The sequence below is a fragment of the Chinchilla lanigera genome, unplaced genomic scaffold (genome assembly GCF_000276665.1).
Source record: "Chinchilla lanigera isolate Chin_1 unplaced genomic scaffold, ChiLan1.0 scaffold00006, whole genome shotgun sequence".
Taxonomy (NCBI): domain Eukaryota; kingdom Metazoa; phylum Chordata; class Mammalia; order Rodentia; family Chinchillidae; genus Chinchilla; species Chinchilla lanigera.
In genome coordinates, this window is record NW_004955407.1 from 15,894,475 (window position 1) to 15,910,405 (window position 15,931).

The following is a 15,931-nucleotide window of genomic DNA, read 5'->3' on the forward strand; positions in this document are numbered from 1 at the left end:
GCTCCAAGCACATCCTCAATTAAATGGATCTTTTTCCTTTCTCCTTACAGCTGAAATATCATGTCTAACATGGTCTTTATGTGAAAGAACATCTATACTTCACAATAACTTACAAATAACTGGAGTGTATGTGTAATATGAAAAGGCTGAATAGAAATATAATTTAACTTCACTATTATCTTTTAAATTTTAAATTTATGTAAAAAAGTGTATTCCCTTTTATATGCACATTTGTCACAGACATATACCTCACTGAGACTTAATGATAGCCTTGGAGTTTCAAGTATGTATAGCAAGTGTTTAAGGAAAAGCTATGTACCTAATATAGGAAAATCTTATATATAGATTTCTTGTGTATTATAGTCTTACCAATAGTAATGACCTCTGTGATTTTTACTTTAAAAGGTAAGTAGTACATTTAATTTCAAAATTTTTATTTTTATCTACAATTGTTTACATATCCAAAATGAAAAAAACATTTAATATTTTTGATCTAAATAATACTTTTAGCTTGAGTTTTGCTTACAATTATAAGTATTTCCCATTACATCTAAGAAATCTGCTTCACTAAATCTAGAGGAAGCAAGTTTCCCTTAACCATAATATTAAAACACTCCATTATATTATCTACTAACTTATTTTGTCCTTTGAGCCATTGTCTATTTTCATTTTTTTCTTTTAAAAAGAAACAATTACTTGAATGTGTATTTACCACTAGAAGCTTTATTCTAGCTAAGCTTAGAACTGATTTCTGGACATTTTTATATAAATGATGGTTATTATGGAAAGTAAAAATATCTCAGCAGTCAATGTAGAAGAAAGAAGGAAAAGTTCGGACCGAAGAAGAGAAGATATGTATTTTTCTCCATATTTCAATTGATCATTAAATGAGTACTGCTCAGGAACAAGCCATAACCCCAGTGATGGCCAAAGGGAGGGTTTTGGCAAACCTGTGCAATACTCCATGTCCTGCTGGAACACTACTGCAGAAAAGCAGTTCTCAGGCTGCATTTTAGTGAACCCACACATTGCCAGAAGAATAAACAACTCTCTAAGTCAACACAAATGTGATGTAGCAGCTACTGCCTACACATTCTTATTTTAGTTCTTGGTGAAAAATATATTTTATATTATAATTTCCTATATTGTTTTACCATCCAAGTAAAGGAAAATAAAAATTAACCACAAACTTTTTTATTTTTTTATTTTTTTTTATTTTAAGGATAAAAGGAGGGAAACATTAACAGACATACAACATATCACAAGCACAAAATAAAAAAAAAATAACACCTGTTATTAATTTCTATCATCTTGTTTTGAAATCCTGTATTGTTTTTATTGTTTTTGTCTTCATTGTTGTTATTTTGGTATGTTTTTTTCTCTTTAAAATAAAATTTTAAAAATCAAAAAAAAAAAATTAACCACAAACTATAAATTTCAAGTCATAAAAGAAAATCTATAAAATCAAAGTTTAAGTACCCATCAAAGTTATATTCATATTATATAGATATTCTTATTCACACAAAAAGTACACATACATTTTTATTTTGAAAAGTATCATCCTATTTCATCTAAAAATCAATTGAAGAAAATTATGTATAGTAAGTAAGCAATGGTCTTTAGGGAGGTTATTTTGAAAAAAGTTCATAAGGCTGGAGATATAGCTCAGTGGCACAAGTGCCTGCCTAGCAAGTGCAAGGTCCTGAGTTTGAGTCCCTATACCAAAGAAAGTTCATAAGTTTACCGGAAAATGTACAGTGGTGACCAAAGAATTAGCAGAGCTCAACTCCATCACAATTATACAACAGAACTAAGTATTTCCAATTTTATCAAGAGTAACATACCTGCCCTATACCTTTCGTCCTCACAAATTTCAAGTCCTACCAAGTGCAGCAACAATATAAAATGCTCATTTCTCTAAGAGGAAAAAAATCTAACAGTGCCACAATTGCTTTTAATCACAGAAAACTTTGAGGTTCTTTTTCTCTCTGAGGAGGCAACACATGTCTTAAGAGAATGCAATTCTTATCACAAAATGCTTTCACCTAAGCTGACTTTGGCGTCAAACACTCCACGTAGCTACTTATCAAAACAGTATATTGAAAACATTCTACAAAATTCATAGCTCTCTTGCACTCTTCAAAGAACATCTCAGGATGACACAAACTTGTAATTCTATTCCATCATTAATTTGCCCCAGACACGCTTGGCAGGGAAATGAGTGAAACATTCTGCGCATCTTAATTTCTAAATCACATCACATCCATTAAAAATGTTACTGAAACTTTAAAATGCTGACACAAGTACCACTAAAAAAATAAAGATTCAAAAACTTCTCTACAAAAGAATAACAAATGCTTTATGCTCTCATAAAATTTAACATGCACACATATACGTAGTATCTATAACATCTGAGTAAAACCAATTTTGGAACGACCGCTTCAAATTCAATACATTAATTTGCACCTAATTCTAGTTCAATTTAAGTGTTTCAAAATTACTACAGTAGACATGGTCAAAAATCTCAGTGAAAGATGATAACAAATTTCCGAAAGCATCAAGCTGAAGACTCATAATTTCATCACAAATGGGAAATCATAATGAGCTTTCATTGTATTAGAGCAGGCTTCCACCTACCTTGGCCTTGCCCACTCCCTTGCTGACCCCAAAAGATCACAGTCATCAGCAGCAGCCCAGGAGTCCATGTCCATGTATTTCTAGTGACATTTCCTTGTCTTCTGGCCATTGCATTTTAAACTCTGCATATTAAGGTGGATATGAAAAAGAAAACAAATTGTAGTCTGAAAGAAATACAGTGCCACAGAAATCCCATACTAATATGCATTGTGCATTTATAAATTCTCCTGGTAACAGTGTTATGCATTTGAAACTCATGCCTCTCTTTGGGATTCTGACGCAGTTGATTAATATGAAAGCTCATTTATCTTCAACCACATATTCTCAGCATTCATCAGAATGATATTGTTCAATATCATTTTGCAAAATAGGCCATTAAATCTCAGAAGGCTTTAAAAGTACTATTGAAATATCTACTTGGAGTTAAAGCAAGCAAAAAATTGTACTATTTTTTCGTCACTACTTCTAACTTGTTACTTAGGTGAAATAATGCATTAAAAACACCATGTTATCTCTATGTATACATAAAAATTATTTATAGCACATTTTTGTAAGTTTAGTGTAAGTATTTCATAAAACATTCTCCAGTTTTGAATTGAATAGTATTTTGGTTACACTGGTAATTTTAACTGAACAGAGATATTCACAATGCATAGAAAACTGCTCTTATGTATCTAAAATTTAGAGTGAAGTGATAGAAATTAAAAAGTCTTATAATTTGAGTTCTACATTTCTAACTCATAAGATTTTCATATATATATAGTACATCATCATGCATTCAAATATGTAGGTAGATACATAAATATATCTCCTTGAATGTTCACTTTGATTTTTTTTTAAACTGATAAGTTAAAACACTTATACACCAAAGAAATATTTTCTATTCCCCCAGATGAATGATGTACAGTAGGTTAAATGAATAAACTTGATACACATGTGCTAACATGCAAGTCAAGAATGAAAATTTCAACAAAGAATAAGTTGAATAATAATACCTTCAATACTATACCTTTTATATAGAAAAATGTAAAGTACTTGAACTATACATATTTTCATATCTGCATAAATATGTACTATAATATTACAGAAGAATAACAAATATTTTCACACCCACTATTTGGAAATGCAAATGGCTACTAACAGTAATTTTAAATCAGAGTTGATTACTATTAAATCTCAATTTGTTCAGTTGGCAAAATATAGAGCTCAGGAAAGTAAATTTTAATGGTGTGTAGAATAAACCCTTTACTCAAATGATACAAAATCATACTTCTAGAAAATTTGGAAGCAAATCCAGCTATCTAGAAATTTTCCTTCTCCATTTTTCCTACTTCAAGAAAGATCTAGATTTAATCACCCACTTTGCATGACTTCATTTCAGATTTATAGTGTCAGAGATAAAATTAAATTTAAGAACATCTAATTCAATCTCCTCATTCCGAATGAGCAAACTGGCTAAGTTTGCAAAGACATTTCTAAGTTCATGTGTAATACCTACGTTATTTCATGTACATTTACTTGTACTTACTACTCTTTAAAGAATGAAATAAATCCTAAAGTATGGACAGCTGGCAGCATTGTGCTTTGCTGCCTATAAAACAGGTTCATAACCAGAGAAGTAGGGCTTGTAGACCTATAGAGTCCTACTGACTTTATAACCATATCATGATTCGGTAGTGTTCGTCTTGCTGTTTTGAATGCTTAGGTCACCAATGAAAAAGAAAAACACCATAAAAATGCACTATATAGTGTATTCTATCTTGTATTATGTAGTGCAACAATTAGATGGGTTATGCTAGGGTTTTGGAGATGGCAGCACTCTGGGATGGTATCATAGAGTTCCAAGGGTCTGCAGTCTGACTTAAGGAAGTTGTTCTCTGAGACGGAGGCTACGGTAATACCACTGCATAGGAGGGCTTCTTTCTTTCAGAGAAGTCAACCAGAAAACACAGTCTTCTGAATAAAGTGGCTGTAGAACACCTATTATTAAAGCAAATGAAAGACTTCAAGTATTAGAGCCATGCAATTACAGGTCATCCTGTGTTACTGAATATATTACAGGTCATCCTTTTAGCCATCTTTTAAAAAGTCTCTCCTTCCCCTATTAAGGGTTTCATTTCTCATAAATCTTTCAGTATACACAATGTGTATGTAAATAAATTGGTTCATAGACAAAGCCTCTGTCTACATCAATTACCTTCATACTTGCTAATTCATTATCACTGAGATAGGATAGGTCTAGTCAGTTTCCCTGGTGACTTTTTAAAGTGGCTCCTTTAAAGAAATTCTTCTGTGTAACTGCTTCCTTGCAAGCCACTCTCTTAGCAATTGGCCTCTTTAGTAGTTTTTCTCCAGTGAGAATTGGGCTGTGCAGTGATCCTCCAGGTTACTGTTCCTTTCACTCAACTTCTCCCTTATAAAGCAGTCTCTCTGTTTAGCCTTTTAAAACTAAAGTCCAGGGCATTAAATGAGATAGGGAAGTGACCATCACTCACAGGTCATCAATTCCCCTTTTCAGTATATTATAGGAACACAGTCTGTGCCACAAAAACATAGCAGATCCCATTACAGCTCCATAGTTCCAGTTATTAACATTGATTTTTTTCAATGGGAAATTTTCATTAGGGGCCATCGCATGATTTATATTCAGTAATAGCTTAAATCATGATATATACTGGAGCCTAAACTTTACCATTTTCCTCAGACTAGGTGCCACTGAGTCATTTTCAAAGGGAGTCTTTTTGCCATTAGTAAAATCTCATAGGTAGTGACTAATTCCAAATTATGCCTGGCCTTTAGTAATGATGGCCGAAGTCTAGTATCATCCAAATTCATAATTCAGTATATCAAATTTTGATGTATGGGTATAGGGCATTTTTATAATTTTATTTCTTTTATTTTTTTCAGTAAAATAAATCTTAGAGGCCAAAAATATCAATTTAGGCCATTGTGCTTTAGAATAAATATGTCAGGCAACAAGAGGAAGCTTGGCTATTAACCTCATTTAATTTTTTGACAATTCCTAAAAGATTCAGTCTGCACATTTTTGACAAAAAAAATCTTCACAATTCTTGCATATTTTGAATTATTGACATTGTGTTACATTATTACATCAGGGTTTTGATAAATCTCTTGCCAATTTGCACATGAATAATTACAGATCTTGAACTATAACATAACATATATGCCAATCTCCTAAAGTGTGGTGCAGAAATGTGTGCTTCAGAGGACTCCAGTATGTCTGTGGAAATGTGTAGTCCTCGGTATCACTGAAGATAGTAAACCAGAACCTGTGGAGCACAGGCCTTTGGAAATTCACTGAGTCTACACTATGAGAAGAGTCTTGGGAAAAGAAATTCAAACATTTAAGTGTGCCGATAGAAGGAAGAACTTAGCATTTGGAAGGGAATGGAAGCTGCAAATCCTGATGGAACGAAAAATGGAGACAGATGAAGGGCACATGGCTGAAAAAGAAGAAGATATGCAGCTGTACAGGACTTTGTTAGAGATTGTGAAAATGTTGGTTGTAGTCCAAGCACAGAGGAAAAGTAGGGACAGTTACAAACTACACTTTAAGAGATCACTTCATTTTTATATAGTTAATGGAGCATATGGAATTACTAAGTACAAAGAATGAAGATCTGGTTAGATGGGGGACACTAAGAATAAAATTTTAAAAACAAATTTTAAAATCCTAAATAAATTTGGAAATAGTATTTTAATACAAATGTTGAGTTGAATATTTTCAGAGTGTGGATAGACACAAAAATGGCTCAAAATCTTCCGGCTTAGTTATCTAAATGGTTGGTGGTACCCTCCTCTGATGTCTGGAAAACTAGAACATGTTATCTTTGAATTATCAAATGTTGTTTTAAAGAAAGCTTGGGTTCTCAGAAGAGTTTGGTCAGAATCGAAAACTAGAAACCTCCTCCTCTGTAGTGTAGAAATGATAGTGCTTACAGAGTATGTAGAAAGAGAAGTGTAATTAGATTGAAACCCACAAGAACATCAATATTTAAAGGCTGGACAGAAGAACAGAAAGCACCAAACTGTCTTATTAATGGCAGGGAAATGAAGCACAGGATGCTTGCAAAAAAGTTCTAAAATTGAACTACAGTCTCTGAAGTAAAAAGTTGTGGGAACTGAAGTCAAGAGGTTACTGATGGATTGTAAGGGAATAGCAGAAGTTATGGCCTCGGGAAAGGTACTGTAAAGATAAGGACTTACAGGAGTGAGGGCATCTAAGGCAAAGAAGCTAGGAAAGGAACCACGACCAGAAGTGGGATATTTGCATGAATATATTGGCTGTAGTTTTTCCTGATATAAATAATGTCTTGAATTTGACTAGGAGAGAGGCAAAAGGAAAGAAATAAAGCACAATAAAGGTATCAATCAAGAAATGGAAATAATAGCGGATTTCATGGCCCATTTCTGTGGACACTGAGATAAAAAATGAGCAGAAGACATACTGGTGTCAAGAATAGGACAGGAACTTGGCTGAAACAGGGTCATTCATTTGCAGTCAAGAAGTTGTAATGGGGAGCAAGAATAATCACATCACCTACTGGTCGTACATATGGGGGGGAGAGAAAAGAAGAAAGTGAGAGGGTAAATTACCCTTTGAATCAACCATGTTTTATTTCAAGGTCATTAAGAGAGAAGTTAGAACTTAGCAAAGCACTGTTGGTAGAGTTTCCTTTAGCTGAGTCCTAAAGCATTAAGAGAACAGTTAGAACTTAGCAAGGCACTGTTGGTGGAGTTTCCTTTAGCTACCACAAATCATTTTTAAGCACAGGGGGAAATCTAGTGAATGTGCTTAGCTGAGAAGCCAATGGGGCAAAGCTACCATCTATGGGATTATTACTGAATGCCACCTCTAAATCAGAATCCCACCTAGACAGAATAAAGGACAGCATTGCAGCACACAGAGGTTGGACTCTTGCAACTGTCCTGGCTCCTCCAGCAGACCTATGGCCTTGTGCCCATGTGGGGAATGTCCTGCCACTCCCAGGGATTTGGGTCCTGTATGCAGAGCCTTTCCTTCTGGGAAACAGGGTGCAGTGGAAAGCGGGTTTCCCTCTTGCCTGTCACATAACCCATGTTTACAGGGAAACTGGCCCTAAACCATTCCTAGAAAACCTGCTTCTTGATCAAGGTTTCTTAAGTAGCAGAGCAGTTCCCTCAATGAGATCTCTTGAAAGTCAGCCTCGACCCAAGAGTTTGTGAAGAAAAGACTCTGTCTGTCTATGAAATAAGTGAGACTAAGTGTAAATAGAAAGATAAAGACCCAAACTCTGCAGCTGACTCAGTTGAATCATGATTATACCACAAGGAAGGCACCAAAAACTAACCCAAGTCTCTTTTACAACAAGTAGAAAGAATCTACCTGCGAGCCCCAACACTTAATTTCCTGGCCAAGATATAACGTCTGGATAAGAATCGGCTAACTCCAATTTAATTCATGTGAAGATAAAGTAGATATCTGTTTAAGTGAGAGATCTATAGAAGTAGGCAAAGTGTCTGCACAGTGGGTTGGTATATATTTCCATTTTCATAAAAATAAATTGCATGCTTGAGTTGTATTATGTGCCCATAGAGTGTTAACTTAAAAAGAAAAAATGAGATTTTTAGAGGTTATTAAAAGTCATATACACACATGTACTGATATTTGCCATAAATCTTCAGTCATCACACTATCTTCTAACTGTAGAACACAAACAAGGCAAAACTACATTAATTTTACTTTGGAATAAGCTACAGCACCCACCCACAAAACTGAGAAAATATTTAATCAAGATAGAATGGTCTTTTTGTTTGTATTTAAAAGTGTTCTGAGTTTAAAGGTCTAAGTAATCAGTCTCTCTGATGTATGTAGCCATCATAGACTTAGCAAATTTCTGCAAGAAACTTCTTCATGTAGATTTGCAGAAGGGAATAGGATTTTCAAAGGACATTGTTGTGCTGTGTGTATTATGTTCCATTTGTCCCATTATTACCCCTGACGCTAATTGGAAGAAATGCTTTAATAAGCAACCATCTTAAAGAAACACAATGATTGTCTCATTAATTACTTAGGTAAGTAATATTGTAGTAACTATTTAATCTCATAAAGATTAATGCTTTTCAATATTCAGTTGAAAGGTGCTGGATTTTTCCTAGAAGTAATATTTACATTAATTTTTAGTAGTCTCCTGCTGAAACAGTAAACTTAGGTCTATGATTTATGCTAGCCTTCACTGCCCCATGATCTTTCCAATTCTGAAGAAATGTAGATGAATGAATTGGACCCTTTTAATTTAGCAGGATATAGCTAAACTAAATAAATTTATGTATAACTCATAATTGTAATGTATAAGCTACAAGCAAATCATAATCTTTTATCATAAAACATTGGTCTTCATCTCAAGTGTTAAGGAGGCCCTTGATAGAAATTTCAGAGAGTGAGTAAACACCCTATTGTTTATTTTGCAGCTCTCTTCAATCCTGAGTTTTATTTGCACTCAAAAAGTATAATCCTATTTGAGTGAACATACCCAACAGATAAATCAGGCTAATTTACCAATAAATGAGTTTGACAATAATAAATATATTTCTGATCAAAGCATTTCTGATTTTACAAATAATTTCCTAATATAATAAATTCCTAATAAATTTCCTAATATAATAAATTCTAGAAAATTTTTTGACTATTAAAAGTTAGCATATTATATGTCTCAAATTTATCTGCTATTTATTTTACTATGTTTTTACCATGAACACAAATGTAATGACTCAAATTGGTGAATTAAAAATTAACCCAAAATTTTAATGGAGATATTTCAAATCATGATCTTTGATTTATCATTGTTATATTTGTTAAAATTTCACTTGCTGCTAAAATTTAACCAGATCAGTCAGATATCAAGACATGAATTATGTGACCCTTATAAGCCCCTGATGATCTATAAATGGGTCAAATCTAGAAATTTTAATAAAAATATACTAGATTACATGAATTCTATTTAGCAAATTTTTCTAGAAAATTTTAACAATAAAAGTTTGAGAAATTAGGAAATATGTTTCTTAAAAAATCTTTGGAAATGTTACTAAAATAAATTTAATTTTTGAATCTGATGACATTAGCCAGAAAATAAAGAAAAAAGTAATTTTAGATATGGAAGCTAACAGTTGTCATGAAGTTGAGCTATTAATTTTAACTAGATAACTTTTAACTATTTCCACATTTTAGAGAAATTTTGAGAATTTTGTTTCTTAGCTGGTGAAACTTCTATTCTTTGGGTTAATACCATCTTCCCTAAAGATGTCATGATCATCATATTTGTATTCTGTTATCTTATATACAGCATACAGATGGGGAAGGAAAATCAGAGTAAAATGGGCACTATATTTAAAAATTTCATCAAAAGAAGGTTTTAAAGCAGAAAAAAGTTTAGCTGACTGTCCCTCAGACAAAGGGCTTCTATCTAGAACACATAAAGAATTAAAATATATGAGGCGCCCCAAATTCAAAGACCCAATCCAAAAATGGGCAGCTGAGATGAATACACAGTTCTCAGATAATGAAATACAAATGGCAAATAAATACATGAGAAAATGTTCAACATCATTAGTCATTCAAGAAATGCAAATTAAAACAACATTGAGATTCCACCTTACCCCAGTAAGAATGGCTAGCATTAAGATATCAACCAATGGCAAATGCTGGTGAGGCTGTGGAGAAATAGGAACCCTTGTCCACTGCTAATGGGAATGCAGACTAGTGAAACCACTGTGGAAATCAGTTTGGAAATTCCTCAGAAAACTAGGACTACAGGTCCCATTCAACCCAGCTATTCCCCTTCTGAGTATTTTTCCCAGAAGATCTAAAAACATCGTATCACAGTGATATATGTGCACCTATGTTCCTAGCAGCACAATTTGTAATTGCTAAATTGTGGAATCAACCCAAATGTCCTTCCACAGAGGATTGGATAAGAAAATTGTGGTACTTTTATATAATGGAATATTACTCATCTATAAAGAAAAATAAACTAGAGGCTTTTATAGGTAATTGGTCACAACTAGAGACCATACTCATAAGTGAAATAAATCAGACCTGCATGTGTAAGCACCGCATTGTCTCACTAGTGTAAAACCTGAAAGAGTTAATACAAACTCGGAGGTATGATAGACATTGTGAAATGATAGGAAAACGCTCAAGGGTAAAGGGCAACTGGGATATGGGAAAAGAGAAGGGAAAGAAGGAGAAATTTTGTATGTATGTATATACAGGATAGTTGACATAGTTGATCTACTGTCATCTATTTCTTTGTTGAAAGAAACAGTTAATGAGTCCTTGATTGATCAATATTGCAAGTCTCTATCTGTTTTCATGAGAAACCACTTTGAAGATATCAATATGTAATACAAGAAACATTGTTAATTTCCTACCACTTTGTTTGTAACTCTGTATTGTCTGTACTGTTCTTTTGCTATTTTGTAAAAGGTTTTCTTGTCTGTTAATGTTTTCTTCTTTTTATTTTTAAAATGAAAAAAAGAAAGTTTTAGTTCTGTGAAACTATGACTAATTTAGATCTTCAACCTATAAGGAAGTTAGACATCTTGAGTAAATTCAACATTTCATAATCTTATTTGGTTTTAATCCTGTGGCTCAGGAAAACTGTTATGTATTGCCTATTTTTCAACTGTACTCCTGTCCACAGCTTATTTATTACTACTGTATCACATTTCAACTGATTTTACCACTAGATTGTGTTGGTATTATATAACAAAGTGTCCTGCTTATAAACGGTTGGTAAATGTACGACCCGAGTAGGTAGTAAAAATTGCGTTATAAATAGTACCCTGAGTTAGGGTTGCAGGTCCATGGTGGAAGGCTTCCTAGCATGCACATGATTCTGAATTCCACACCCCACATCTCTGCTCAAACTGTTCTTGTATCCCCAACTCTCATTGTGAGTATTGGTCAATGTGATCCAAGACTATGTTTTACTCAAAATAGAAATTATTAATGACCGTGCAGCTTCTGAAAAATTGTAGACAATCTAACCCATCTTTGATGCACCATACAACACTTGTGCACTCAGTCACTTTTATGACTCCGTTAACCCTCACAAGATACTCTTTAATATACATATTGTTTGTATATTCATATTTTTTAAAATAAAATTTCATTACTCTATGGTTTTCATGATTCTGATGTGAAAAGCTTTTTAACTACTTATTTACATTTTATGTTTCTAGTATATGTGTGCAGGGCATTAATGTTTCTATTCCTGTGGGAAGTTGGTCCATGTACATAACACATCTTAATTCCATTTTCCATCTCTTTTCCCTTCCTTCACTTATCCCTGAACCCATCACTTGAGCTCATTCCATTTGTTTCCTTTTTTGTGTGCAAGTTTCTAAGTGTATGATGTTTGGACTCTGCTTTTGGGTTGGTACATATACACAGCACATCACAATTCCTTTTTGTAAAATCCCCTATCCTTCCATCCATCTCCATGTCCTCCATCTGTCAATACCCTTCTCTCTGAATATCTACCCCCTACTCCCTATTAGCCATCCTTTTAAAATAATCAATTCCCAATTGTTTCCTATCACAGCAAATTTAATTCAATGCATTGTAGCAGAAGAAAGCTATCTAAACTTTCTTACTACTACAGTAACAAATTAGTATGAGCTCAGCAGCTTAAAACAATGTGTGCATTTTCTAACGGTTCTGGTGGTCAGACGTTTGAAAGAGGATTTATTGGGCTAAAATAAATTATCTTTAAGTCAATTTTTGGGGGGGGAGACACCAGAGGAGAATCCCTTTCTTTGTCTTATAAGCCTCTAGAAGCCATGGGTGTTATGTGGCCTGTTGGCACATGCATGAGGCTCCAGGCACACCACTTCAATCTTGCATTCAGTCATAACCCATCTCCTTCTCTTAACTGTGATATTTTGGACTCTCTCTTAAGAGGTTCTTTATTTTACTCTGGATCCACATGGATAACTCTGGATGATCTTTCATTTTAAGCTAAGATGCACACTTACTTCCAACTGCATCATTAACCCCGATCCCTACAAGTAACACATTCACAGGTCCTGAAGACTGGGATGTGGACATCTTTGAGATTATTTTAGAAGGTTTAGATCTAGACTGTTGATGAATTTTATTACATTATAGAAGAATCTCATTTGTTGCTATTAACTCATCACACGTTTTGTTAAAAATAAAAAAGTGACTATTCAAAGGGTATCTGACCAACATGACAGGAATGGATTGTCTGCCAGCTTCTGTGTTCCACGCCCCACCAATGTGCCTGCACTCACATGCTGAACTCCTCTCTGACTGGCTGGCTGCTTTTTCCAGCCTGCTGAGCAAAGGCCTTTCCTCTAGTCCCTGTCTCCATAAGTGCTGTTTCTTAGACCTTACCTTCACTTCTTCACTGCAGACTTCCCTTATTATCCACTCTGTATTAGATTTCACTGTCATTCATTTGCATGTGCTCCCATACTTCTGTTATGGCTTATAACGTTCTTTTGTTTTAAGCACATGGTATTTTTCTCTGTCTGCAGGATGGAAAACCTTGATATAAAGTGGCAACATTACTTGCTCTGGCATTGTGGAATTTATTATGTTCAAACATCTAGTCCAATTTGAACTTTACAATTATGCAAAGTACTCATTTGAGGGAATGGCAGTGTCTGCCCCTAAAATTATTTGTAATGCAAAGAAACACTTTTGAGAACTTTTATGTTGACTTTTATGTACAGAAGCCAGATGTATTTCATGCCTATTTGTGCTGAGGGAAATAAGTTCATCTCGTACATCACAATAAGCATCTGTTCCACTAAATTCCACTGCCAGATACTCATCATACTGAAGCAAGAAAACATTTGAGGAAATAAAAGCTCTTTCCAATAAAAAGGTACATCACAAAAAAATCTTTCTAAAGAATTAAGTGTAGAGTAAAAATTACTAAAAGCTAAAATTGTGATTGAAATACAATTTCTGATAAGGTATCTAGATCTTTATCTTGTATAAAATTTAGAAAAATTAATGTGTGTTTATACTAGAAAGAATACTAGCAACAATAGATGTGCTCAGAGATGTGAATATACTTTCAAAAATGTAAAAGCTAGAAAAAAACATAAAATAGAGCATCCATTTAGAATATGCTGTTGTCATCATATTCCAACTACCTTGTATATTAGAACACAGAAGAGAGAGAACAGTCTACATCCCCACAGTGGATACCTATTTATTTAAATATAACGTACATCTATTGTGTCTACATTTTTCAAACATAAGTAACATAATAATCTGTCGGAGAAAGTCACTATTACAGAGAAAACCATTCATTATTTATAAAGTGAATAAATTAATCTTACAACTTAAAAAACTTCATCCCCATACCAGTGTTAATAGAATTTCTTAATACTATTACTTAATACTTAATGGTATTACTATTACTATTACCATACTTAATAGTATTACATAATACTATTACTTAATACTTAATAGTATTGCTAAACAATAGAAATTCTGATACTTTTATGTCTTAGTGTTTATGATTTTCTTACATGTTTCATGTTGATGTACTTTATCCTTTTTAATTGAAGTGCTAATCTTTTTTAATTTATTTGTTGGAACTATTCCTATGGGAAATGAATTCCAAATTTTTTTCCTGATATTTATATTTTTTTTCTTTTGTTTTTTTTTTTGTTTGTTTGTTTTTTGGTTTTTCTCCGGTACTGGGAACCAAACTCACGACCTTGCGCTTGCCAGGCAGGCGCTTTTGCCGCTGAGCTAAATCCCCAGTCCCCTATTTTTTTTTCTTTTGTTCTGACAAGAAGTGATGGAACCCAGTACCACTGAGATATCCAGACCTTTTATTAATTTGTTTAAATTTTGAGCTGGGCAACTTACCAAGAACCTAGGCATCACTCAAATTTGCCATCTTCTTGCCTCAGCTTCCCTGAATGGTGGAATTACATGCATGCAACATTATGCCTAGTTTGCATTTGTTTTTATTTAAAAATATAAAAATTTTACCTTTTAAAAAAGGTCAATCCATATATTTTTTTGCCTTTATCATTCTTGTTTTTGGTGATGCTATGTATAGAAAACTTAATGTCACCCTGACATTGTAGAAGGTATTTGTCAATTTTCTCTTTATAATTTGAGAAGTTTGTTATAATTTTGCATATGTAAAACACACATACCAGATATCTGAACAGTACTTTATAAATGAATTTTCATCCATCTTTTAATTTAAAAGACCAACTTTACCATATCTAATTCTAAATGTGAGAATAACCTAATACGAATATATTACTTCGGAAATATGTAAATTAAAGCATGACAGTCACCTCTACTTTCTGAGTACTGCCCACTACAAGAGTGGAGGGAGTGAGGGAGGAACTAGTTCCTAATGGTTTAGGTGTGCAAGTACGACAGCATGTCTCCTTACAGTAGGTACTGTAAAGAAGCTTTGGTCCAGGTTTTAACCCGTAGTCTAGCTGAATCAATTTGGCCTATGTATTTATCTTTGAGGGTGAGGACCACATTTTGTGTATAATTGTGTTTCTACTAATTAAAATTATGCCCAGTTCTAAGTACTCATTAACAACTGTTTAATGAGTAATTGAATTGCTATGTATCTGAGTATCATTTTCTGTAATGCTACTAGATTTTGAGTAATTTTGATTTGCTTTTTTTGGCTAAAGATAAAACAATCATGTTTTGTATGTGCTCAAGTTCAAACAAATGCACTTTTTACAGAGTTAAGATGCTTCGAATATATCAGCAATATGTGATGTTTACACATAATGGAGTACTATTCTGCCATAAATATAAACCTAAGTTACTGTAGGAAAATGGATGTATTTTGAGGCCATATTTTTTCTATTTTAAAGAGAAAAAACAATAAAAACAATGCATACTGTTATCTTCAAAGTGGTTGCTCAGATTACAAGATATAGGCATGCTAAATTGACTAAACAATATGAGCACTGTTTCTTTTAATGAACTAATAGAAATTAACAATATAATTATCTTGGCTATCTTGGGTATATATATATTTTTTTCTTTTCATTTTTTCTCCCTTCCTCCATCCCAGTTGTTCTTTCCTTTTGAGCAGTTTCTTTCCCTTTCACAATATCTATTGTACCTTTCAGATTTTATTTAGTCTTTCAGGTTCTTACTCTAGCGAGACAGTACAGTGTTTACACATGCACATCTGACTTATTTCATTTATGAGTATGATCGCTAGTTGCATCCAATTACCTATAAAGGTGAGGCCAT